The following is a 25,478-nucleotide window of genomic DNA, read 5'->3' as shown; positions in this document are numbered from 1 at the left end:
GGCACAACTAAGTTAAAACTAGTTACCTCTTGATTTGCACTTAAATTCTCTTGATTTACACTCCAATTCTCTACCACTAGTTATGGATGTTTATTTATTAAATGAGAGAATAGAAGGAATTTATATAATTTTTAGAAGAAATTTTATATGTATATCAATGAAGGCTTGACAAAGTTCACAAAAATGAATTAAAAATTCTTTAAAAAAATGATGTAAATAAAGATCCAAAATTATTGATAACTTCACTATGATTAAATTATTGAATAAAAATGGTCCTATTAGGTTTCTTAATGTGATTTTTAAATTATGGGTTACACTTTTCTAAAAACAATAATTCGAAATAAATAGAAGAGAGGAAAATATTGATTTGAAATTTATTTAAAGAGTGCCGACTGGATTTAAATTTATTTAAAAGAAGATTTGAAAATACATAAAATGAGGTAAGCGTGAAGACTATTTAAAAAGGGCCCAACCGGGTTCGAACCGGTGACCTCTTGATCTGCAGTCAAATGCTCTACCACTGAGCTATGGACCCATTGATTATTAAAACATTGACATAACTAGTTTCCGTCGTTAATGTCTTAATTTGTAGTTAAATTCACTACATTGAGTTATGGAACTTCAAAATTCGAAGAGAGATGTGTTGGAATTGACATTCATTATGATGTAAATTTTTATGTTAATTTTTAATGATTTTTTGACGAAGTTACTAAAAGAAAAGTTAAAAAAACTTAATTGTGAGCTAAATATATATCCAAAGATTATATAAAAAGGGCACAACTAAGTTCAAACTAGTTACCTCTTGATTTGCACTGAAATTCTCTTGATTTGCACTCCAATTCTCTACCACTAGTTATGGATGTTTATTTATTAAATGAGAGAATAGAAGGAATTTATATAATTTTTAGAAAAAATTTTATATGTATATCAATGAAGGCTTGACAAAGTTCACAAAAATGAATTAAAAATTCTTTAAAAAAATGATGTAAATAAAGATCCAAAATTATTGATAACTTCACTATGATTAAATTATTGAATAAAAATGGTCCAATTAGGTTTCTTACTGTGATTTTTAAATTATGGGTTACATTTTTCTAAAAACAATAATTCGAAATAAATAGAGGAGAGGAAAAAATTGATTTGAAATTTATTTAAAGAGTGCCGACTGGATTTAAATTTATTTAAAAGAAGATTTGAAAATACATAAAAACAACCGGGTTCGAACTGGTGACCTCTTGATCTGCATTCAAATTCTCTACCACTAAGCTATAGACCCAACAATTATTAAAAAAATAACCTAACTAGTTTCCGTCGTTGATGTCTTAATTTGTAGTTAAATTCACTACATTGAGTTATGGAACTTCAAAAAATCGAAGAGAGATGTGTTGGAATTGACATTCATTATGATGTAAATTTTTATGTTAATTTTTAATGAGTTTTTTGACGAAGTTACTAAAAGAAAAGTTAAAAAAACTTAATTGTGAGCTAAATATATATCCAAAGATTATATAAAAAGGGCACAACTAAGTTCAAACTAGTTACCTCTTGATTTGCACTGAAATTCTCTTGATTTGCACTCCAATTCTCTACCACTAGTTATGGATGTTTATTTATTAAATGAGAGAATAGAAGGAATTTATATAATTTTTAGAAGAAATTTTATGTGTATATCAATGAAGGCTTGACAAAGTTCACAAAAATGAATTAAAAATTCTTTAAAAAAATGATGTAAATAAAGATCCAAAATTATTGATAACTTCACTATGTTTAAATTATTGAATAAAAATGGTCCAATTAGGTTTCTTACTGTGATTTTTAAATTATGGGTTACATTTTTCTAAAAACAATAATTCGAAATAAATAGAGGAGAGAAAATATTGATTTGAAATTTATTTAAAGAGTGCCGACTGGATTTAAATTTATTTAAAAGAAGATTTGAAAATACATAAAATGAGGTAAGCGTGAAGGTGAAGACTATTTAAAAAGGGCCCAACCGGGTTCGAACAGGTGACCTCTTGATCTGCATTCAAATTCTCTACCACTAAGCTATAGACCCAACAATTATTAAAAAAATAACCTAACTAATTTCCGTCGTTGATTTCTTAATTTGTAGTTAAATTCACTACATTGAGTTATGGAACTTCAAAAATTCGAAGAGAGATATGTTGGAATTGACATTCATTATGATGTAAATTTTTATATCAAAAGATTATTGATACACTATTATTAAATTATTGAATAAAAATGGTCCAATTAGGTTTCTTAATGTGATTTTTAAATTATAGGTTATACTTTTCTATAAACAATAATTCGAAATAGATAGAAGAGAGGAAAATATTGATTTGAAATTTATTTAAAGAGTGCCGACTGGATTTAAATTTATTTAAAAGAAGATTTGAAAATACATAAAATGAGGTAAGCGTAAAGGTGAAGACTATTTAAAAAAGGCCCAACCGAGTTCGAATCGGTGACCTCTTGGTCTGTAGTCAAATGCTCTACTACTGAGCTATGGACCCATTGATTATTAAAAAAATGACCTAACTATTGTCTATCGTTGATGTCTTAATTTGTAGTTAAATTCACTACATTGAGTTATGGAACTTCAAAAATTCGAAGAGAGATATGTTGGAATTGACATTCATTATGATGTAAATTTTTATGTTAATTTTTAATGATTTTTTGACGAAGTTACTAAAAGAAAAGTTAAAAAAACTTAATTGTGAGCTAAATATATATCCAAAGATTATATAAAAAGGGCACAACTAAGTTCAAACTAGTTACCTCTTGATTTGCACTGAAATTCTCTTGATTTGCACTCCAATTCTCTACCACTAGTTATAGATGTTTATTTATTAAATGAGAGAATAGAAGGAATTTATAAAAATTTTAGAAGAAATTTTATATGTATATCAATGAAGGCTTTTCAAAGTTCACAAAAATGAATTAAAAATTCTTAAAAAAAATGATGTAAATATAGATCCAAAATTATTGATAAATTCACTATGATTAAATTATTGAATAAAAATGGTGTAAATAGGTTTCTTAACGTGATTTTTAAATTATGGTTTACACTTTTCTAAAAACAATAATTCGAAATAAATAGAAGAGAGGAAAATATTGATTTGAAATTTATTTAAAGAGTGCCGACTGGATTTAAATTTATTTAAAAGAAGATTTGAAAATACATAAAATGAGGTAAGCGTGAAGGTGAAGACTATTTAAAAAGGGCCAAACCAGGTTCGAACCGGTGACCTCTTGATCTGCAGTCAAATACTCTACCACTAAGCTATAGACCCATCGATTATTAAAAAAATGACCTAACTAGTGTCCGTCGTTGATGTCTTAATTTGTAGTTAAATTCACTACATTGAGTTATGGAACTTCAAAATTCGAAGAGAGATGTGTTGGAATTGACATTCATTATGATGTAAATTTTTATGTAAATTTTTAATGATTTTTTGACGAAGTTACTAAAAGAAAAGTTAAAAAAACTTAATTGTGAGCTAAATATATATCCAAAGATTATATAAAAATGGCACAACTAAGTTAAAACTAGTTACCTCTTGATTTGCACTTAAATTCTCTTGATTTACACTCCAATTCTCTACCACTAGTTATGGATGTTTATTTATTAAATGAGAGAATAGAAGGAATTTATATAATTTTTAGAAGAAATTTTATATGTATATCAATGAAGGCTTGACAAAGTTCACAAAAATGAATTAAAAATTCTTTAAAAAAATGATGTAAATAAAGATCCAAAATTATTGATAACTTCACTATGATTAAATTATTGAATAAAAATGGTCCTATTAGGTTTCTTAATGTGATTTTTAAATTATGGGTTACATTTTTCTAAAAACAATAATTCGAAATAAATAGAGGAGAGGAAAAAATTGATTTGAAATTTATTTAAAGAGTGCCGACTGGATTTAAATTTATTTAAAAGAAGATTTGAAAATACATAAAATGAGGTAAGCGTGAAGGTGAAGACTATTTAAAAAGGGCCAAACCAGGTTCGAACCGGTGACCTCTTGATCTGCAGTCAAATACTCTACCACTAAGCTATAGACCCATCAATTATTAAAAAAATGACATAACTAGTGTCCGTCGTTGATGTCTTAATTTGTAGTTAAATTCACTACATTGAGTTATGGAACTTCAAAAATTCGAAGAGAGATATGTTGGAATTGACATTCATTATGATGTAAATTTTTATATCAAAATATTATTGATACACTATTATTAAATTATTGAATAAAAATGGTCCAATTAGGTTTCTTAATGTGATTTTTAAATTATAGGTTATACTTTTCTATAAACAATAATTCGAAATAGATAGAAGAGAGGAAAATATTGATTTGAAATTTATTTAATGAGTGCCGACTGGATTTAAATTTATTTAAAAGAAGATTTGAAAATACATAAAATGAGGTAAGCGTAAAGGTGAAGACTATTTAAAAAAGGCCCAACCGAGTTCGAATCGGTGACCTCTTGATCTGCAGTCAAATGCTCTACTACTGAGCTATGGACCCATTGATTATTAAAAAAATGACCTAACTAGTGTCTGTGGTTGATGTCTTAATTTGTAGTTAAATTCACTACATTGATTTATGGAACTTCAAAAATTCGAAGAGAGATATGTTGGAATTGACATTCATTATGATGTAAATTTTTATGTTAATTTTTAATGATTTTTTGACGAAGTTACTAAAAGAAAAGTTAAAAAAACTTAATTTTGAGCTAAATATATATCCAAAGATTATATAAAAAGGGCACAACTAAGTTAAAACTAGTTACCTCTTGATTTGCACTGAAATTCTCTTGATTTGCACTCCAATTCTCTACCACTAGTTATGGATGTTTATTTATTAAATGAGAGAATAGAAGGAATTTATAAAAATTTTAGAAGAAATTTTATATGTATATCAATGAAGGCTTGACAAAGTTCACAAAAATGAATTAAAAATTCTTTAAAAAAATGATGTAAATAAAGATCCAAAATTATTGATAACTTCACTATGATTAAATTATTGAATAAAAATGGTCCTATTAGGTTTCTTAATGTGATTTTTAAATTATGGGTTACACTTTTCTAAAAACAATAATTCGAAATAAATAGAAGAGAGGAAAATATTGATTTGAAATTTATTTAATGAGTGCCGACTGGATTTAAATTTATTTAAAAGAAGATTTGAAAATACATAAAATGAGGTAAGCGTAAAGGTGAAGACTATTTAAAAAAGGCCCAACCGAGTTCGAATCGGTGACCTCTTGATCTGCAGTCAAATGCTCTACTACTGAGCTATGGACCCATTGATTATTAAAAAAATGACCTAACTAGTGTCTGTCGTTGATGTCTTAATTTGTAGTTAAATTCACTACATTGATTTATGGAACTTCAAAAATTCGAAGAGAGATATGTTGGAATTGACATTCATTATGATGTAAATTTTTATGTTAATTTTTAATGATTTTTTGACGAAGTTACTAAAGAAAAGTTAAAAAAACTTAATTTGAGCTAAATATATATCCAAAGATTATATAAAAAGGGCACAACTAAGTTAAAACTAGTTACCTCTTGATTTGCACTGAAATTCTCTTGATTTGCACTCCAATTCTCTACCACTAGTTATGGATGTTTATTTATTAAATGAGAGAATAGAAGGAATTTATAAAAATTTTAGAAGAAATTTTATATGTATATCAATGAAGGCTTGACAAAGTTCACAAAAATGAATTAAAAATTCTTTAAAAAAATGATGTAAATAAAGATCCAAAATTATTGATAACTTCACTATGATTAAATTATTGAATAAAAATGGTCCTATTAGGTTTCTTAATGTGATTTTTAAATTATGGGTTACACTTTTCTAAAAATAATAATTCGAAATAAATAGAAGAGAGGAAAATATTGATTTGAAATTTATTTAAAGAGTGCCGACTGGATTTAAATTTATTTAAAAGAAGATTTGAAAATACATAAAATGAGGTAAGCGTGAAGGTGAAGACTATTTAAAAAGGGCCCAACCGGGTTCGAACCGGTGACCTCTTGATCTGCAGTCAAATGCTCTACCACTGAGCTATGGACCCATTGATTATTAAAACATTGACCTAACTAGTTTCCGTCGTTGATGTCTTAATTTGTAGTTAAATTCACTACATTGAGTTATGGAACTTCAAAATTCGAAGAGAGATGTGTTGGAATTGACATTCATTATGATGTAAATTTTTATGTAAATTTTTAATGATTTTTTGACGAAGTTACTAAAAGAAAAGTTAAAAAAATTTAATTGTGAGCTAAATATATATCCAAAGATTATATAAAAAAGGGCACAACTAAGTTCAAACCAGTTACCTCTTGATTTGCACTGAAATTCTCTTGATTTGTACTCCAATTCTCTACCACTAGTTATGGATGTTTATTTATTAAATGAGAGAATAGAAGGAATTTATATAATTTTTAGAAGAAATTTTATATGTATATCAATGAAGGCTTGACAAAGTTCACAAAAATGAATTAAAAATTCTTTAAAAAAATGATGTAAATAAAGATCCAAAATTATTGATAACTTCACCATGATTAAATTATTGAATAAAAATGGTCCAATTAGGTTTCTTAATGTGATTTTTAAATTATGGGTTACATTTTTCTAAAAACAATAATTCGAAATAAATAGAGGAGAGGAAAATATTGATTTGAAATTTATTTAAAGAGTGCCGACTGGATTTAAATTTATTTAAAAGAAGATTTGAAAATACATAAAATGAGGTAAGCGTGAAGGTGAAGACTATTTAAAAAGGGCCCAACCGGGTTCGAACTGGTGACCTCTTGATCTGCATTCAAATTCTCTACCACTAAGCTATAGACCCACTAATTATTAAAAAAATAACCTAACTAGTTTCCGTCGTTGATGTCTTAATTTGTAGTTAAATTCACTACATTGAGTTATGGAACTTCAAAAATTCGAAGAGAGATATGTTGGAATTGACATTCATTATGATGTAAATTTTTATATCAAAAGATTATTGATACACTATTATTAAATTATTGAATAAAAATGGTCCAATTAGGTTTCTTAATGTGATTTTTAAATTATAGGTTATACTTTTCTATAAACAATAATTCGAAATAGATAGAAGAGAGGAAAATATTGATTTGAAATTTATTTAATGAGTGCCGACTGGATTTAAATTTATTTAAAAGAAGATTTGAAAATACATAAAATGAGGTAAGCGTAAAGGTGAAGACTATTTAAAAAAGGCCCAACCGAGTTCGAATCGGTGACCTCTTGATCTGCAGTCAAATGCTCTACTACTGAGCTATGGACCCATTGATTATTAAAAAAATGACCTAACTAGTGTCTGTGGTTGATGTCTTAATTTGTAGTTAAATTCACTACATTGATTTATGGAACTTCAAAAATTCGAAGAGAGATATGTTGGAATTGACATTCATTATGATGTAAATTTTTATGTTAATTTTTAATGAATTTTTGACGAAGTTACTAAAAGAAAAGTTAAAAAAACTTAATTGTGAGCTAAATATATATCCAAAGATTATATAAAAAGGGCACAACTAAGTTAAAACTAGTTACCTCTTGATTTGCACTGAAATTCTCTTGATTTGCACTCCAATTCTCTACCACTAGTTATGGATGTTTATTTATTAAATGAGAGAATAGAAGGAATTTATAAAAATTTTAGAAGAAATTTTATATGTATATCAATGAAGGCTTGACAAAGTTCACAAAAATGAATTAAAAATTCTTTAAAAAAAAGATGTAAATAAAGATCCAAAATTATTGATAACTTCACTATGATTAAATTATTGAATAAAAATGGTCCTATTAGGTTTCTTAATGTGATTTTTAAATTATGGGTTACACTTTTCTAAAAATAATAATTCGAAATAAATAGAAGAGAGGAAAATATTGATCTGAAATTTATTTAAAGAGTGCCGACTGGATTTAAATTTATTTAGAAGAAGATTTGAAAATACATAAAATGAGGTAAGCGTGAAGGTGAAGACTATTTAAAAAGGGCCCAACCGGGTTCGAACAGGTGACCTCTTGATCTGCAGTCAAATGCTCTACCACTGAGCTATGGACCCATTGATTATTAAAACATTGACCTAACTAGTTTCCGTCGTTGATGTCTTAATTTGAAGTTAAATTCACTACATTGAGTTATGGAACTTCAAAATTCGAAGAGAGATGTGTTGGAATTGACATTCATTATGATGTAAATTTTTATGTAAATTTTTAATGATTTTTTGACGAAGTTACTAAAAGAAAAGTTAAAAAAATTTAATTGTGAGCTAAATATATATCCAAAGATTATATAAAAAGGGCACAACTAAGTTCAAACTAGTTACCTCTTGATTTGCACTGAAATTCTCTTGATTTGTACTACAATTCTCTACCACTAGTTATGGATGTTTATTTATTAAATGAGAGAATAGAAGGAATTTATATAATTTTTAGAAGAAATTTTATATGTATATCAATGAAGGCTTGACAAAGTTCACAAAAATGAATTAAAAATTCTTTAAAAAAATGATGTAAATAAAGATCCAAAATTATTGATAACTTCACCATGATTAAATTATTGAATAAAAATGGTCCAATTAGGTTTCTTAATGTGATTTTTAAATTATGGGTTACATTTTTCTAAAAACAATAATTCGAAATAAATAGAGGAGAGGAAAATATTGATTTGAAATTTATTTAAAGAGTGCCGACTGGATTTAAATTTATTTAAAAGAAGATTTGAAAATACATAAAATGAGGTAAGCGTGAAGGTGAAGACTATTTAAAAAGGGCCCAACCGGGTTCGAACTGGTGACCTCTTGATCTGCATTCAAATTCTCTACCACTAAGCTATAGACCCAACAATTATTAAAAAAATAACCTAACTAGTTTCCGTCGTTGATGTCTTAATTTGTAGTTAAATTCACTACATTGAGTTATGGAACTTCAAAAATTCGAAGAGAGATATGTTGGAATTGACATTCATTATGATGTAAATTTTTATATCAAAAGATTATTGATACACTATTATTAAATTATTGAATAAAAATGGTCCAATTAGGTTTCTTTATGTGATTTTTAAATTATAGGTTATACTTTTCTATAAACAATAATTCGAAATAGATAGAAGAGAGGAAAATATTGATTTGAAATTTATTTAAAGAGTGCCGACTGGATTTAAATTTATTTAAAAGAAGATTTGAAAATACATAAAATGAGGTAAGCGTAAAGGTGAAGACTATTTAAAAAAGGCCCAACCGAGTTCGAATCGGTGACCTCTTGATCTGCAATCAAATGCTCTACTACTGAGCTATGGACCCATTGATTATTAAAAAAATGACCTAACTAGTGTCTGTCGTTGATGTCTTAATTTGTAGTTAAATTCACTACATTGAGTTATGGAACTTCAAAAATTCGAAGAGAGATATGTTGGAATTGACATTCATTATGATGTAAATTTTTATATCAAAAGATTATTGATACACTATTATTAAATTATTGAATAAAAATGGTCCAATTAGGTTTCTTAATGTGATTTTTAAATTATAGGTTATACTTTTCTATAAACAATAATTCGAAATAGATAGAAGAGAGGAAAATATTGATTTGATTTAAAGAGTGCCGACTGAATTTAAATTTATTTAAAAGAAGATTTGAAAATACATAAAATGAGGTAAGCGTAAAGGTGAAGACTATTTAAAAAAGGCCCAACCGAGTTCGAATCGGTGACCTCTTGATCTGCAGTCAAATGCTCTACTACTGAGCTATGGACCCATTGATTATTAAAAAAATGACCTAACTAGTGTCTGTCGTTGATGTCTTAATTTGTAGTTAAATTCACTACATTGATTTATGGAACTTCAAAAATTCGAAGAGAGATATGTTGGAATTGACATTCATTATGATGTAAATTTTTATGTTAATTTTTAATGATTTTTTGACGAAGTTACTACAAGAAAAGTTAAAAAAACTTAATTGTGAGCTAAATATATATCCAAAGATTATATAAAAAGGGCACAACTAAGTTAAAACTAGTTACCTCTTGATTTGCACTGAAATTCTCTTGATTTGCACTCCAATTCTCTACCACTAGTTATGGATGTTTATTTATTAAATGAGAGAATAGAAGGAATTTATATAATTTTTAGAAGAAATTTTATATGTATATCAATGAAGGCTTGACAAAGTTCACAAAAATGAATTAAAAATTCTTTAAAAAAATGATGTAAATAAAGATCCAAAATTATTGATAACTTCACTATGATTAAATTATTGAATAAAAATGGTCCAATTAGGTTTCTTAATGTGATTTTTAAATTATGGGTTACATTTTTCTAAAAACAATAATTCGAAATAAATAGAGGAGAGGAAAATATTGATTTGAAATTTATTTAAAGAGTGCCGACTGGATTTAAATTTATTTAAAAGAAGATTTGAAAATACATAAAATGAGGTAAGCGTGAAGGTGAAGACTATTTAAAAAGGGCCAAACCAGGTTCGAAACGGTGACCTCTTGATCTGCATTCACCACTAAGCGATAGACCCAAAAATTATTAAAAAAATAACCTAACTAGTTTCCGTCGTTGATGTCTTAATTTGTAGTTAAATTCACTACATTGAGTTATGGAACTTCAAAAATTCGAAGAGAGATATGTTGGAATTGACATTCATTATGATGTAAATTTTTATATCAAAAGATTATTGATACACTATTATTAAATTATTGAATAAAAATGGTCCAATTAGGTTTCTTAATGTGATTTTTAAATTATAGGTTATACTTTTCTATAAACAATAATTCGAAATAGATAGAAGAGAGGAAAATATTGATTTGAAATTTATTTAATTAGTGCCGACTGGATTTAAATTTATTTAAAAGAAGATTTGAAAATACATAAAATGAGGTAAGCGTAAAGGTGAAGACTATTTAAAAAAGGCCCAACCGAGTTCGAATCGGTGACATCTTGATCTGCAGTCAAATGCTCTACTATTGAGCTATGGACCCATTGATTATTAAAAAAATGACCTAACTAGTGTCTGTGGTTGATGTCTTAATTTGTAGTTAAATTCACTACATTGATTTATGGAACTTCAAAAATTCGAAGAGAGATATGTTGGAATTGACATTCATTATGATGTAAATTTTTATGTTAATTTTTAATGAATTTTTGACAAAGTTACTAAAAGAAAAGTTAAAAAAACTTAATTTTGAGCTAAATATATATCCAAAGATTATATAAAAAGGGCACAACTAAGTTAAAACTAGTTACCTCTTGATTTGCACTGAAATTCTCTTGATTTGCACTCCAATTCTCTACCACTAGTTATGGATGTTTATTTATTAAATGAGAAAATAGAAGGAATTTATAAAAATTTTAGAAGAAATTTTATATGTATATCAATGAAGGCTTGACAAAGTTCACAAAAATGAATTAAAAATTCTTTAAAAAAATGATGTAAATAAAGATCCAAAATTATTGATAACTTCACTATGATTAAATTATTAAATAAAAATGGTCCAATTAGGTTTCTTAATGTGATTTTTAAATTATGGGTTACATTTTTCTAAAAACAATAATTCGAAATAAATAGAGGAGAGGAAAATATTGATTTGAAATTTATTTAAAGAGTGCCGACTGGATTTAAATTTATTTAAAAGAAGATTTGAAAATACATAAAATGAGGTAAGTGTAAAGGTGAAGACTATTTAAAAAAGGCCCAACCGAGTTCGAATCGGTGACCTCTTGATCTAAAGTCAAATGCTCTACTACTGAGCTATGGACCCATTGATTATTAAAAAAATGACCTAACTAGTGTTTGTCGTTGATGTCTTAATTTGTAGTTAAATTCACTACATTGATTTATGGAACTTCAAAAATTCGAAGAGAGATATGTTGGAATTGACATTCATTATGATGTAAATTTTTATGTTAATTTTTAATGATTTTTTGACGAAGTTACTAAAAGAAAAGTTAAAAAAACTTAATTGTGAGCTAAATATATATCCAAAGATTATATAAAAAGGGCACAACTAAGTTAAAACTAGTTACCTCTTGATTTGCACTGAAATTCTCTTGATTTGCACTCCAATTCTCTACCACTAGTTATGGATGTTTATTTATTAAATGAGAGAATAGAAGGAATTTATATAATTTTTAGAAGAAATTTTATATGTATATCAATGAAGGCTTGACAAAGTTCACAAAAATGAATTAAAAATTCTTTAAAAAAATGATGTAAATAAAGATCCAAAATTATTGATAACTTCACTATGATTAAATTATTAAATAAAAATGGTCCAATTAGGTTTCTTAATGTGATTTTTAAATTATGGGTTACATTTTTCTAAAAAAAATAATTCGAAATAAATAGAGGAGAGGAAAATATTGATTTGAAATTTATTTAAAGAGTGCCGACTGGATTTAAATTTATTTAAAAGAAGATTTGAAAATACATAAAATGAGGTAAGCGTGAAGGTGAAGATTATTTAAAAAGGGCCCAACCAGGTTCGAACTGGTGACCTCTTGATCTGCATTCAAATTCTCTACCACTAAGCTATAGACCCAACAATTATTAAAAAAATAACCTAACTAGTTTCCGTCGTTGATGTCTTAATTTGTAGTTAAATTCACTACATTGAGTTATGGAACTTCAAAAATTCGAAGAGAGATATGTTGGAATTGACATTCATTATGATGTAAATTTTTATATCAAAAGATTATTGATACACTATTATTAAATTATTGAATAAAAATGGTCCAATTAGGTTTCTTAATGTGATTTTTAAATTATAGGTTATACTTTTCTATAAACAATAATTCGAAATAGATAGAAGAGAGGAAAATATTGATTTGAAATTTATTTAAAGAGTGCCGACTGGATTTAAATTTATTTAAAAGAAGATTTGAAAATACATAAAATGAGGTAAGCGTAAAGGTGAAGACTATTTAAAAAAGGCCCAACCGAGTTCGAATCGGTGACCTCTTGATCTGCAGTCAAATGCTCTACTACTGAGCTATGGACCCATTGATTATTAAAAAAATGACCTAACTAGTGTCTGTCGTTGATGTCTTAATTTGTAGTTAAATTCACTACATTGATTTATGGAACTTCAAAAATTCGAAGAGAGATATGTTGGAATTGACATTCATTATGATGTAAATTTTTATGTTAATTTTTAATGATTTTTTGACGAAGTTACTAAAAGAAAAGTTAAAAAAACTTAATTGTGAGCTAAATATATATCCAAAGATTATATAAAAAGGGCACAACTAAGTTAAAACTAGTTACCTCTTGATTTGCACTGAAATTCTCTTGATTTGCACTCCAATTCTCTACCACTAGTTATGGATGTTTATTTATTAAATGAGAGAATAGAAGGAATTTATATAATTTTTAGAAGAAATTTTATATGTATATCAATGAAGGCTTGACAAAGTTCACAAAAATGAATTAAAAATTCTTTAAAAAAATGATGTAAATAAAGATCCAAAATTATTGATAACTTCACTATGATTAAATTATTGAATAAAAATGGTCCAATTAGGTTTCTTAATGTGATTTTTAAATTATGGGTTACATTTTTCTAAAAACAATAATTCTAAATAAATAGAGGAGAGGAAAATATTGATTTGAAATTTATTTAAAGAGTGCCGACTGGATTTAAATTTATTTAAAAGAAGATTTGAAAATACATAAAATGAGGTAAGCGTGAAGGTGAAGACTATTTAAAAAGGGCCCAACCGGGTTCGAACTGGTGACTTCTTGATCTACATTCAAATTCTCTACCACTAAGCTATAGACCCAACAATTATTAAAAAAATAACCTAACTAGTTTCCGTCGTTGATGTCTTAATTTGTAGTTAAATTCATTACATTGAGTTATGGAACTTCAAAAATTCGAAGAGAGATATGTATGAATTGACATTCATTATGATGTAAATTTTTATATCAAAATATTATTGATACACTATTATTAAATTATTGAATAAAAATGGTCCAATTAGGTTTCTTAATGTGATTTTTAAATTATAGGTTATACTTTTCTATAAACAATAATTCGAAATAGATAGAAGAGAGGAAAATATTGATTTGAAATTTATTTAAAGAGTGCCGACTGGATTTAAATTTATTTAAAAGAAGGTTTGAAAATACATAAAATGAGGTAAGCGTAAAGGTGAAGACTATTTAAAAAAGGCCCAACCGAGATCGAATCGGTGACCTCTTGATCTGCAATCAAATGCTCTACTACTGAGCTATGGACCCATTGATTATTAAAAAAATGACCTAACTAGTGTCTGTCGTTGATGTCTTAATTTGTAGTTAAATTCACTACATTGAGTTATGGAACTTCAAAAATTCGAAGAGAGATATGTTGGAATTGACATTCATTATGATGTAAATTTTTATATCAAAAGATTATTGATACACTATTATTAAATTATTGAATAAAAATGGTCCAATTAGGTTTCTTAATGTGATTTTTAAATTATAGGTTATACTTTTCTATAAACAATAATTCGAAATAGATAGAAGAGAGGAAAATATTGATTTGAAATTTATTTAAAGAGTGCCGACTGGATTTAAATTTATTTAAAAGAAGATTTGAAAATACATAAAATGAGGTAAGCGTAAAGGTGAAGACTATTTAAAAAAGGCCCAACCGAGTTCGAATCGGTGACCTCTTGATCTGCAATCAAATGCTCTACTACTGAGCTATGGACCCATTGATTATTAAAAAAATGACCTAACTAGTGTCTGTCGTTGATGTCTTAATTTGTAGTTAAATTCACTACATTGAGTTATGGAACTTCAAAAATTCGAAGAGAGATATGTTGGAATTGACATTCATTATGATGTAAATTTTTATATCAAAAGATTATTGATACACTATTATTAAATTATTGAATAAAAATGGTCCAATTAGGTTTCTTAATGTGATTTTTAAATTATAGGTTATACTTTTCTATAAACAATAATTCGAAATAGATAGAAGAGAGGAAAATATTGATTTGAAATTTATTTAAAGAGTGCCGACTTGATTTAAATTTATTTAAAAGAAGATTTGAAAATACATAAAATAAGGTAAGCGTAAAGGTGAAGACTATTTAAAAAAGGCCCAACCGAGTTCGAATCGGTGACCTCTTGATCTGCAGTCAAATGCTCTACTACTGAGCTATGGACCCATTGATTATTAAAAAAATGACCTAACTAGTGTCTGTCGTTGATGTCTTAATTTGTAGTTAAATTCACTACATTGATTTATGGAACTTCAAAAATTCGAAGAGAGATATGTTGGAATTGACATTCATTATGATGTAAATTTTTATGTTAATTTTTAATGATTTTTTGACGAAGTTACTAAAAGAAAAGTTTAAAAAACTTAATTGTGAGCTAAATATATATCCAAAGATTATATAAAAAGGGCACAACTAAGTTAAAACTAGTTACCTCTTGATTTGCACTGAAATTCTCTTGATTTGCACTCCAATTCTCTACCACTAGTTATGGATGTTTATTTATTAAATGAGAGAATAGAAGGAATTTATATAATTTTTAGAAGAAATTTTATATGTATATCAATGAAGGCTTGACAAAGTTCACAAAAATGAATTAAAAATTCTTTAAAAAAATGATGTAAATAAAGATCCAAAATTATTGATAACTTCACTATGATTAAATTATTGAATAAAAATGGTCCAATTAGGTTTCTTAATGTGATTTTTAAATTATGGGTTACATTTTTCTAAAATCAATAATTCTAAATAAATAGAGGAGAGGAAAATATTGATTTGAAATTTATTTAAAGAGTGCCGACTGGATTTAAATTTATTTAAAAGAAGATTTGAAAATACATAAAATGAGGTAAGCGTGAAGGTGAAGACTATTTAAAAAGGGCCCAACCGGCTTCGAACTGGTGACTTCTTGATCTACATTCAAATTCTCTACCACTAAGCTATAGACCCAACAATTATTAAAAAAATAACCTAACTAGTTTCCGTCGTTGATGTCTTAATTTGTAGTTAAATTCATTACATTGAGTTATGGAACTTCAAAAATTCGAAGAGAGATATGTTGGAATTGACATTCATTATGATGTAAATTTTTATATCAAAAGATTATTGATACACTATTATTAAATTATTGAATAAAAATGGTCCAATTAGGTTTCTTAATGTGATTTTTAAATTATAGGTTATACTTTTCTATAAACAATAATTCGAAATAGATAGAAGAGAGGAAAATATTGATTTGAAATTTATTTAAAGAGTGCCGACTGGATTTAAATTTATTTAAAAGAAGGTTTGAAAATACATAAAATGAGGTAAGCGTAAAGGTGAAGACTATTTAAAAAAGGCCCAACCGAATTCGAATCGGTGACCTCTTGATCTGCAGTCAAATGCTCTACTACTGAGCTATGGACCCATTGATTATTAAAAAAATGACCTAACTAGTGTCTGTCGTTGATGTCTTAATTTGTAGTTAAATTCACTACATTGAGTTATGGAACTTCAAAAATTCGAAGAGAGATATGTTGGAATTGACATTCATTATGATGTAAATTTTTATATCAAAAGATTATTGATACACTATTATTAAATTATTGAATAAAAATGGTCCAATTAGGTTTCTTAATGTGATTTTTAAATTATAGGTTATACTTTTCTATAAACAATAATTCGAAATAGATAGAAGAGAGGAAAATATTGATTTGAAATTTATTTAAAGAGTGCCGACTGGATTTAAATTTATTTAAAAGAAGATTTGAAAATACATAAAATGAGGTAAGCGTAAAGGTGAAGACTGTTTAAAAAAGGCCCAACCGAGATCGAATCGGTGACCTCTTGATCTGCAATCAAATGCTCTACTACTGAGCTATGGACCCATTGATTATTAAAAAAATGACCTAACTAGTGTCTGTCGTTGATGTCTTAATTTGTAGTTAAATTCACTACATTGAGTTATGGAACTTCAAAAATTCGAAGAGAGATATGTTGGAATTGACATTCATTATGATGTAAATTTTTATATCAAAAGATTATTGATACACTATTATTAAATTATTGAATAAAAATGGTCCAATTAGGTTTCTTAATGTGATTTTTAAATTATAGGTTATACTTTTCTATAAACAATAATTCGAAATAGATAGAAGAGAGGAAAATATTGATTTGAAATTTATTTAAAGAGTGCCGACTGGATTTAAATTTATTTAAAAGAAGATTTGAAAATACATAAAATGAGGTAAGCGTAAAGGTGAAGACTATTTAAAAAAGGTCCAACCGAGTTCAAATCGTTGACCTCTTGATCTGCAGTCAAATGCTCTACTACTGAGCTATGGACCCATTGATTATTAAAAAAATGACCTAACTAGTGTCTGTCGTTGATGTCTTAATTTGTAGTTAAATTCACTACATTGATTTATGGAACTTCAAAAATTCGAAGAGAGATATGTTGGAATTGACATTCATTATGATGTAAATTTTTATGTTAATTTTTAATGATTTTTTTGACGAAGTTACTTAAAGAAAAGTTAAAAAAACTTAATTGTGAGCTAAATATATATCCAAAGATTATATAAAAAGGGCACAACTAAGTTAAAACTAGTTACCTCTTGATTTGCACTGAAATTCTCTTGATTTGCACTCCAATTCTCTACCACTAGTTATGGATGTTTATTTATTAAATGAGAGAATAGAAGGAATTTATAAAAATTTTAGAAGAAATTTTATATGTATATCAATGAAGGCTTGACAAAGTTCACAAAAATGAATTAAAATTTCTTAAAAAAAATGATGTAAATATAGATCCAAAATTATTGATAACTTCACTATGATTAAATTATTGAATAAAAATGGTGTAAATAGGTTTCTTAACGTGATTTTTAAATTATGGGTTACACTTTTCTAAAAACAATAATTCGAAATAAATAGAAGAGAGTAAAATATTGATTTGAAATTTATTTAAAGAGTGCCGACTGGATTTAAATTTATTTAAAAGAAGATTTGAAAATACATAAAATGAGGTGAGCGTGAAGGTGAAGACTATTTAAAAAGGGCCAAACCGGGTTCGAACCGGTGACCTCTCGATCTGCAGTCAAATACTCTACCACTAAGCTATAGAACCATCGATTATTAAAAAAATGACCTAACTAGTGTCCGTCGTTGATGTCTTAATTTGTAGTTAAATTCACTACATTGAGTTATGGAACTTCAAAAATTCGAAGAGAGATATGTTGGAATTGACATTCATTATGATGTAAATTTTAATATCAAAATATTATTGATACACTATTATTAAATTATTGAATAAAAATGGTCCAATTAGGTTTCTTAATGTGATTTTTAAATTATAGGTTATACTTTTCTATAAACAATAATTCGAAATAGATAGAAGAGAGAAAAATATTGATTTGAAATTTATTTAAATAGTGCCGACTGGATTTAAATTTATTTAAAAGAAGATTTGAAAATACATAAAATGAGGTAAGCGTGAAGGTGAACACTATTTAAAAAGGTCCCAACCGAGTTCGAACCGGTGACCTCTTGATCTGCAGTCAAATGCTCTACTACTGAGCTACGGACCCATTGATTATTAAAAAAATGACCTAACTAGTATCCGTCGTTGATGTCTTAATTTGTAGTTAAATTCACTACATTGATTTATGGAACTTCAAAAATTCGAAGAGAGATATGTTGGAATTGACATTCATTATAATGTAAATTTTTAATGATTTTTTGACGAAGTTACTAAAAGAAAAGTTAAAAAAACTTAATTGTGAGCTAAATATATATCCAAAGATTATATAAAAAGGGCACAACTAAGTTCAAACTAGTTACCTCTTGATTTGCACTGAAATTCTCTTGAATTGCACTCCAATTCTCTACCACTAGTTATGGATGTTTATTTATTAAATGAGAGAATAGAAGGAATTTATATAATTTTTAGAAGAAATTTTATATGTATATCAATGAAGGCTTGACAAAGTTCACAAAAATGAATTAAAAATTCTTTAAAAAAATGATGTAAATAAAGATCCAAAATTATTGATAACTTCACTATGATTAAATTATTGAATAAAAATGGTCCAATTAGGTTTCTTAATGTGATTTTTAAATTATGGGTTACATTTTTCTAAAAACAATAATTCGAAATAAATAGAGGAGAGGAAAATATTGATTTGAAATTTATTTAAAGAGTACCGACTGGATTTAAATTTATTTAAAAGAAGATTTGAAAATACATAAAATGAGGTAAGCGTGAAGGTGAAGACTATTTAAAAAGGACCCAATCGGGTTTGAACTGGTGACCTCTTGATCTGCATTCAAATTCTCTACCACTAAGCTATAGACCCAACAATTATTAAAAAAATGACCTAACTAGTGTCCGTCGTTGATGTCTTAATTTGTAGTTAAATTCACTACATTGAGTTATGGAACTTCAAAAATTCGAAGAGAGATATGTTGGAATTGACATTCATTATGATGTAAATTTTAATATCAAAATATTATTGATACACTATTATTAAATTATTGAATAAAAATGGTCCAATTAGGTTTCTTAATGTGATTTTTAAATTATAGGTTATACTTTTCTATAAACAATAATTCGAAATAGATAGAAGAGAGAAAAATATTGATTTGAAATTTATTTAAAGTGTGCCGACTGGATTTAAATTTATTTAAAAGAAGATTTGAAAATACATAAAATGAGGTAAGCGTGAAGGTGAACACTATTTAAAAAGGTCCCAACCGAGTTCGAACCGGTGACCTCTTGATCTGCAGTCAAATGCTCTACTACTGAGCTACGGACCCATTGATTATTAAAAAAATGACCTAACTAGTATCCGTCGTTGATGTCTTAATTTGTAGTTAAATTCACTACATTGATTTATGGAACTTCAAAAATTCGAAGAGAGATATGTTGGAATTGACATTCATTATGATGTAAATTTTTATGTTAATTTTTAATGATTTTTTGACGAAGTTACTAAAAGAAAAGTTAAAAAAACTTAATTGTGAGCTAAATATATATCCAAAGATTATATAAAAAGGGCACAACGAAGTTCAAACTAGTTACCTCTTGATTTGCACTGAAATTCTCTTGATTTGCACTCCAATTCTCTACCACTAGTTATGGATGTTTATTTATTAAATGAGAGAATAGAAGGAATTTATATAATTTTTAGAAGAAATTTTATATGTGTATCAATGAAGGCTTGACAAAGTTCACAAAAATGAATTAAAAATTCTTAAAAAAAATGATGTAAATATATATCCAAAATTATTGATAACTTCACTATGATTAAATTATTGAATAAAAATGGTGTAATTAGGTTTCTTAACGTGATTTTTAAATTATGGGTTACACTTTTCTAAAAACAATAATTCGAAATAAATAGAAGAGAGGAAAATATTGATTTGAAATTTATTTAAAGAGTGCCGACTGGATTTAAATTTATTTAAAAGAAGATTTGAAAATACATAAAATGAGGTAAGCGTGAAGGTGAAGACTATTTAAAAAGGGACCAAACGGGTTCGAACCGGTGACCTCTTGATCTGCAGTCAAATGCTCTACCACTAAGCTATAGACCCATTGATTATTAAAAAAATGACCTAACTAGTGTCCGTCGTTGATGTCTTAATTTGTTGTTAAATTCACTACATTGAGTTATGGAACTTCAAAAATTCAAAGAGAGATATGTTGAAATTGACATTCATTATGATGTAAATTTTTATATCAAAATATTATTGATACACTATTATTAAATTATTGAATAAAAATGGTCCAATTAGGTTTCTTAATGTGATTTTTAAATTATAGGTTATACTTTTCTATAAACAATAATTCGAAATAGATAGAAGAGAGGAAAATATTGATTTGAAATTTATTTAAAGAGTGCCGACTGGATTTAAATTTATTTAAAAGAAGATTTGAAAATACATAAAATGAGGTAAGCGTGAAGGTGAAGACTATTTAAAAAGGGCCCAACCGAGTTCGAATCGGTGACCTCTTGATCTGCAGTCAAATGCTCTACTACTGAGCTATGGACCCATTGATTATTAAAAAAATGACCTAACAAGTGTCCGTCGTTGATGTCTTAATTTGTAGTTAAATTCACTACATTGATTTATGGAACTTAAAAAATTCGAAGAGAGATATGTTGGAATTGACATTCATTATGATGTAAATTTTTATGTTAATTTTTAATGATTTTTTGACGAAGTTACTAAAAGAAAAGTTAAAAAAACTTAATTGTGAGCTAAATATATATCCAAAGATTATATAAAAAGGGCACAACTAAGTTCAAATTAGTTACCTCTTGATTTGCACTGAAATTCTCTTGATTTGCACTCCAATTCTCTACCACTAGTTATGGATGTTTATTTATTAAATGAGAGAATAGAAGGAATTTAAATAATTTTTAGAAGAAATTTTATATGTATATCAATGAAGGCTCGACAAAGTTCACAAAAATGAATTAAAAATTCTTAAAAAAAATGATGTAAATATAGATCCAAAATTATTGATAACTTCACTATGATTAAATTATTGAATAAAAATGGTGTAATTAGGTTTCTTAACGTGATTTTTAAATTATGGGTTACACTTTTCTAAAAACAATAATTCGAAATAAATAGAAGAGAGGAAAATATTGATTTGAAATTTATTTAAAGAGTGCCGACTGGATTTAAATTTATTTAAAAGAAGATTTGAAAATACATAAAACGAGGTAAGCGTGAAGGTGAAGACTATTTAAAAAGGGCCCAACCGGGTTCGAACCGGTGACCTCTTGATCTGCATTCAAATGCTCTACCACTGAGCTATGGACCCATCGATTATTAAAACAATGACCTAACTAGTGTCCGTCGTTGATGTCTTAATTTGTAGTTAAATTCATTACATTGAGTTATGGAACTTCAAAAATTCAAAGAGAGATATGTTGGAATTGACATTCATTATGATGTAAATTTTTATATCAAAATATTATTGATACACTATTATTAAATTATTGAATAAAAATGGTCCAATTAGGTTTCTTAATGTGATTTTTAAATTATAGGTTATACTTTTCTATAAACAATAATTCGAAATAGATAGAAGAGAGGAAAATATTGATTTGAAATTTATTTAAAGAGTGCCGACTGGATTTAAATTTATTTAAAAGAAGATTTGAAAATACATAAAATGAGGTAAGCGTGAAGGTGAAGACTATTTAAAAAGGTCCCAACCGAGTTCGAACCGGTGACCTCTTGATCTGCAGTCAAATGATCTACTACTGAGCTATGAACCCATTGATTATTAAAAAAATGACCTAACTAGTATCCGTCGTTGATGTCTTAATTTGTAGTTAAATTCACTACATTGATTTATGGAACTTCAAAAATTCGAAGAGAGATATGTTGGAATTGACATTCATTATGATGTAAATTTTTAATGATTTTTTGACGAAGTTACTAAAAGAAAAGTTAAAAAAACTTAAAAATGAGTTAAATATATATCCAAAGATTATATAAAAAGGGCACAACTAAGTTCAAACTAGTTACCTCTTGATTTGCACTGAAATTCTCTTGATTTGCACTCCAATTCTCTACCACTAGTTATGGATGATTATTTCTTAAATGAGAGAATAGAAGGAATTTATATAATTTTTAGAAGAAATTTTATATGTATATATATGAAGGCTTGACAAAGTTCACAAAAATGAATTAAAAATTCTTAAAAAAAATGATGTAAATATAGATCCAAAATTATTGATAACTTCACTATGATTAAATTATTGAATAAAAATGGTCCAATTAGGTTTCTTAACGTGATTTTTAAATTATGGGTTACACTTTTCTAAAAACTATGATTCCAAATAAATAGAAGAGAGGAAAATATTGATTTGAAATTTATTTAAAGAGTGCCGACTGGATTTAAATTTATTTAAAAGAAGATTTGAAAATACATAAAATGAGGTAAGCGTGAAGGTGAAGACTATTTAAAAAGGGCCAAACCGGGTTCGAACCGGTGACCTCTTGATCTACAGTCAAATGCTCTACCACTGAGCTATGGACCCATTGATTATTAAAAAAATTACCTAACTAGTGTCCGTCGTTGATGTCTTAATTTGTAGTTAAATTCACTACATTGATTTATGGAACTTCAAAAATTTGAAGAGAGAGATATGTTGGAATTTACATTCATTATGATGTAAATTTTTATGTTAATTTTTAATGATTTTTTTACGAAGTTACTAGAAGAAAAATTAAAAAAACTTCAAAGTGAGCTAAATATATATCCAAAGATTATATAAAATGGGCACAACTAAGTTCAAACTAGTTATCTCTTGATTTGCACTGAAATTCTCTTGATTTGCACTCCAATTCTCTACCACTAGTTATGGATGTTTATTTATTAAATGAGAGAATAGAAGGAATTTATATAATTTTTAGAAGAAATTTTATATGTATATCAATGAAGGCTTGACAAAGTTCACAAAAATGAATTAAAAATTCTTAAAAAAAATGATGTAAATAAAGATCCAAAACTATTGATAACTTCACTATGATTAAATTATTGAATAAAAATGGTCCAATTAGGTTTCTTAATGTGATTTTTAAATTATGGGTTACACTTTTCTAAAAACAATAATTAGAAATAAATAGAAGAGAGGAAAATATTGTTTTGAAATTTATTTAAAGAGTGCCGACTGGATTTAAATTTATTTAAAAGAAGATTTGAAAATACATAAAATGAGGTAAGCTTTAAGGTGAAGACTATTTAAAAAGGGCCCAACCGGGTTCGAACCGGTGACCTCTTGATCTGCAGTCAAATGCTCTACCACTGAGCTATGGACCCATCAATTATTAAAACAATGACCTAACTAGTGTCCGTCGTTGATGTCTTAATTTGTAGTTAAATTCACTACATTGAGTTATGGAACTTCAAAATTTTGAAGAGAGATAGGTTGGAATTGACATTCATTATGATGTAAATTTTTATATCAAAAGATTATTGATAACTTCACTATTATTAAATTATTGAATAAAAATTGTCCAATTAGGTTTCTTAATGTGATTTTTAAATTATAGGTTATACTTTTCTATAAACAATAATTCGAAATAAATAGAAGAAAGGAAAATATTGATTTGAAATTTATTTAAAGAGTGCCGACTGGATTTAAATTTATTTAAAAGAAGATTTGAAAATACATAAAATGAGGTAAGCGTGAAGGTGAAGACTATTTAAAAAGGGCCCAACCGAGTTCGAACCGGTGACCTCTTGATCTGCAATCAAATGCTCTACTACTGAACTATGGACCCATTAATTATTAAAAAAATGACATAACTAGTGTCCGTCGTTGATGTCTTAATTTTTAGTTAAATTCACTACATTGATTTATGGAACTTCAAAAATTTGAAGAGAGATATGTTGGAATTGACATTCATTATGATGTAAATTTTTTTGTTCATTTTTAATGATTTTTTGACGAAGTTACTAAAAGAAAAGTTAAAAAAACTTAATTGTGAGCTAAATATATATACAAAGATTATATAAAAAGGGCACAACTAAGTTCAAACTAGTTACCTCTTGATTTGCACTGAAATTCTCTTGATTTGCACTCCAATTCTCTACCACTAGTTATGGATGTTTATTTATTAAATGAGAGAATAGAAGGAATTTATATAATTTTTAGAAGAAATTTTATATGTATATCAATGAAGGCTTGACAAAGTTCACAAAAATGAATTCAAAATTCTTAAAAAAAATGATGTAAATAAAGATCCAAAATTATGGATAACTTCACTATGATTAAATTATTGAATAAAAATGGTCCAATTAGGTTTCTTAATGTGATTTTTAAATTATGGGTTACACTTTTCTAAAAACAATAATTAGAAATAAATAGAAGAGAGAAAAATATTGTTTTGAAATTTATTTAAAGAGTGCCGACTGGATTTAAATTTATTTAAAAGAAGATTTGAAAATACATAAAATGAGGTAAGCTTTAAGGTGAAGACTATTTAAATAGGGCCCAACCGGGTTCGAACCGGTGACCTCTTGATCTGCAGTCAAATGCTCTACCACTGAGCTATGGACCCATTGATTATTAAAAAAATGACCTAACTAGTGTCCGCGTTGATGTATTAATTTGTAGTTAAATTCACTACATTGATTTATGGAACTTCAAAAATTTGAAAAGAGAGATATGTTGGAATTGACATTCATTATGATGTAAATTTTTATGTTAATTTTTAATGATTTTTTGACGAAGTTACTAGAAGAAAAATTAAAAAAACTTAAAGTGAGCTAAATATATATCCAAAGATTATATAAAAAGGGCACAACTAAGTTCAAACTAGTTACCTCTTGATTTGCACGGAAATTCTCTTGATTTGCACTCCAATTCTCTACCACTAGTTATGGATGTTTATTTATTAAATGAGAGAAAAGAAGGAA

General features: G+C 26.9%; 27 non-coding genes across 27 annotated transcripts; all 27 read right to left on the bottom strand.

The window, feature by feature from the left end:
* Positions 1-463: 463 nt before the first annotated feature.
* On the bottom strand, positions 464-535 carry TRNAC-GCA. Its single transcript has one exon. It is a non-coding gene; the product is annotated as a tRNA-Cys (tRNA).
* A 2,689-nt stretch (positions 536-3,224) lies between these two features.
* Positions 3,225-3,296, bottom strand: TRNAC-GCA. The gene has a single exon. It is a non-coding gene; the product is annotated as a tRNA-Cys (tRNA).
* A 707-nt stretch (positions 3,297-4,003) lies between these two features.
* Positions 4,004-4,075, bottom strand: TRNAC-GCA. The gene has a single exon. It is a non-coding gene; the product is annotated as a tRNA-Cys (tRNA).
* Positions 4,076-4,463: 388 nt separating this feature from the next.
* On the bottom strand, positions 4,464-4,535 carry TRNAC-GCA. The gene has a single exon. It is a non-coding gene; the product is annotated as a tRNA-Cys (tRNA).
* A 708-nt stretch (positions 4,536-5,243) lies between these two features.
* TRNAC-GCA lies at positions 5,244-5,315 on the bottom strand. The gene has a single exon. It is a non-coding gene; the product is annotated as a tRNA-Cys (tRNA).
* Positions 5,316-6,021: 706 nt separating this feature from the next.
* Positions 6,022-6,093, bottom strand: TRNAC-GCA. Its single transcript has one exon. It is a non-coding gene; the product is annotated as a tRNA-Cys (tRNA).
* A 1,168-nt stretch (positions 6,094-7,261) lies between these two features.
* On the bottom strand, positions 7,262-7,333 carry TRNAC-GCA. Its single transcript has one exon. It is a non-coding gene; the product is annotated as a tRNA-Cys (tRNA).
* Positions 7,334-8,041: 708 nt separating this feature from the next.
* Positions 8,042-8,113, bottom strand: TRNAC-GCA. Its single transcript has one exon. It is a non-coding gene; the product is annotated as a tRNA-Cys (tRNA).
* Positions 8,114-9,280: 1,167 nt separating this feature from the next.
* TRNAC-GCA lies at positions 9,281-9,352 on the bottom strand. The gene has a single exon. It is a non-coding gene; the product is annotated as a tRNA-Cys (tRNA).
* Positions 9,353-9,734: 382 nt separating this feature from the next.
* Positions 9,735-9,806, bottom strand: TRNAC-GCA. Its single transcript has one exon. It is a non-coding gene; the product is annotated as a tRNA-Cys (tRNA).
* Positions 9,807-12,525: 2,719 nt separating this feature from the next.
* Positions 12,526-12,597, bottom strand: TRNAC-GCA. The gene has a single exon. It is a non-coding gene; the product is annotated as a tRNA-Cys (tRNA).
* A 388-nt stretch (positions 12,598-12,985) lies between these two features.
* Positions 12,986-13,057, bottom strand: TRNAC-GCA. The gene has a single exon. It is a non-coding gene; the product is annotated as a tRNA-Cys (tRNA).
* Positions 13,058-14,225: 1,168 nt separating this feature from the next.
* On the bottom strand, positions 14,226-14,297 carry TRNAC-GCA. The gene has a single exon. It is a non-coding gene; the product is annotated as a tRNA-Cys (tRNA).
* A 388-nt stretch (positions 14,298-14,685) lies between these two features.
* TRNAC-GCA lies at positions 14,686-14,757 on the bottom strand. Its single transcript has one exon. It is a non-coding gene; the product is annotated as a tRNA-Cys (tRNA).
* Positions 14,758-15,145: 388 nt separating this feature from the next.
* Positions 15,146-15,217, bottom strand: TRNAC-GCA. Its single transcript has one exon. It is a non-coding gene; the product is annotated as a tRNA-Cys (tRNA).
* Positions 15,218-16,385: 1,168 nt separating this feature from the next.
* Positions 16,386-16,457, bottom strand: TRNAC-GCA. Its single transcript has one exon. It is a non-coding gene; the product is annotated as a tRNA-Cys (tRNA).
* Positions 16,458-16,845: 388 nt separating this feature from the next.
* TRNAC-GCA lies at positions 16,846-16,917 on the bottom strand. Its single transcript has one exon. It is a non-coding gene; the product is annotated as a tRNA-Cys (tRNA).
* Positions 16,918-18,086: 1,169 nt separating this feature from the next.
* On the bottom strand, positions 18,087-18,158 carry TRNAC-GCA. The gene has a single exon. It is a non-coding gene; the product is annotated as a tRNA-Cys (tRNA).
* Positions 18,159-18,546: 388 nt separating this feature from the next.
* On the bottom strand, positions 18,547-18,618 carry TRNAC-GCA. Its single transcript has one exon. It is a non-coding gene; the product is annotated as a tRNA-Cys (tRNA).
* Positions 18,619-19,774: 1,156 nt separating this feature from the next.
* Positions 19,775-19,846, bottom strand: TRNAC-GCA. The gene has a single exon. It is a non-coding gene; the product is annotated as a tRNA-Cys (tRNA).
* Positions 19,847-20,554: 708 nt separating this feature from the next.
* Positions 20,555-20,626, bottom strand: TRNAC-GCA. Its single transcript has one exon. It is a non-coding gene; the product is annotated as a tRNA-Cys (tRNA).
* Positions 20,627-21,014: 388 nt separating this feature from the next.
* On the bottom strand, positions 21,015-21,086 carry TRNAC-GCA. The gene has a single exon. It is a non-coding gene; the product is annotated as a tRNA-Cys (tRNA).
* A 708-nt stretch (positions 21,087-21,794) lies between these two features.
* On the bottom strand, positions 21,795-21,866 carry TRNAC-GCA. Its single transcript has one exon. It is a non-coding gene; the product is annotated as a tRNA-Cys (tRNA).
* A 1,156-nt stretch (positions 21,867-23,022) lies between these two features.
* TRNAY-GUA lies at positions 23,023-23,094 on the bottom strand. The gene has a single exon. It is a non-coding gene; the product is annotated as a tRNA-Tyr (tRNA).
* A 710-nt stretch (positions 23,095-23,804) lies between these two features.
* Positions 23,805-23,876, bottom strand: TRNAC-GCA. Its single transcript has one exon. It is a non-coding gene; the product is annotated as a tRNA-Cys (tRNA).
* Positions 23,877-24,268: 392 nt separating this feature from the next.
* Positions 24,269-24,340, bottom strand: TRNAC-GCA. The gene has a single exon. It is a non-coding gene; the product is annotated as a tRNA-Cys (tRNA).
* Positions 24,341-25,048: 708 nt separating this feature from the next.
* Positions 25,049-25,120, bottom strand: TRNAC-GCA. Its single transcript has one exon. It is a non-coding gene; the product is annotated as a tRNA-Cys (tRNA).
* Between the last annotated feature and the right edge of the window lie 358 nt (positions 25,121-25,478).

The sequence above is a fragment of the Impatiens glandulifera genome, chromosome 1 (assembly GCF_907164915.1).
Source record: "Impatiens glandulifera chromosome 1, dImpGla2.1, whole genome shotgun sequence".
Taxonomy (NCBI): domain Eukaryota; kingdom Viridiplantae; phylum Streptophyta; class Magnoliopsida; order Ericales; family Balsaminaceae; genus Impatiens; species Impatiens glandulifera.
Note: the sequence above shows the minus strand (reverse complement) of the source record. Positions and strands in the feature narration are given on the sequence as shown.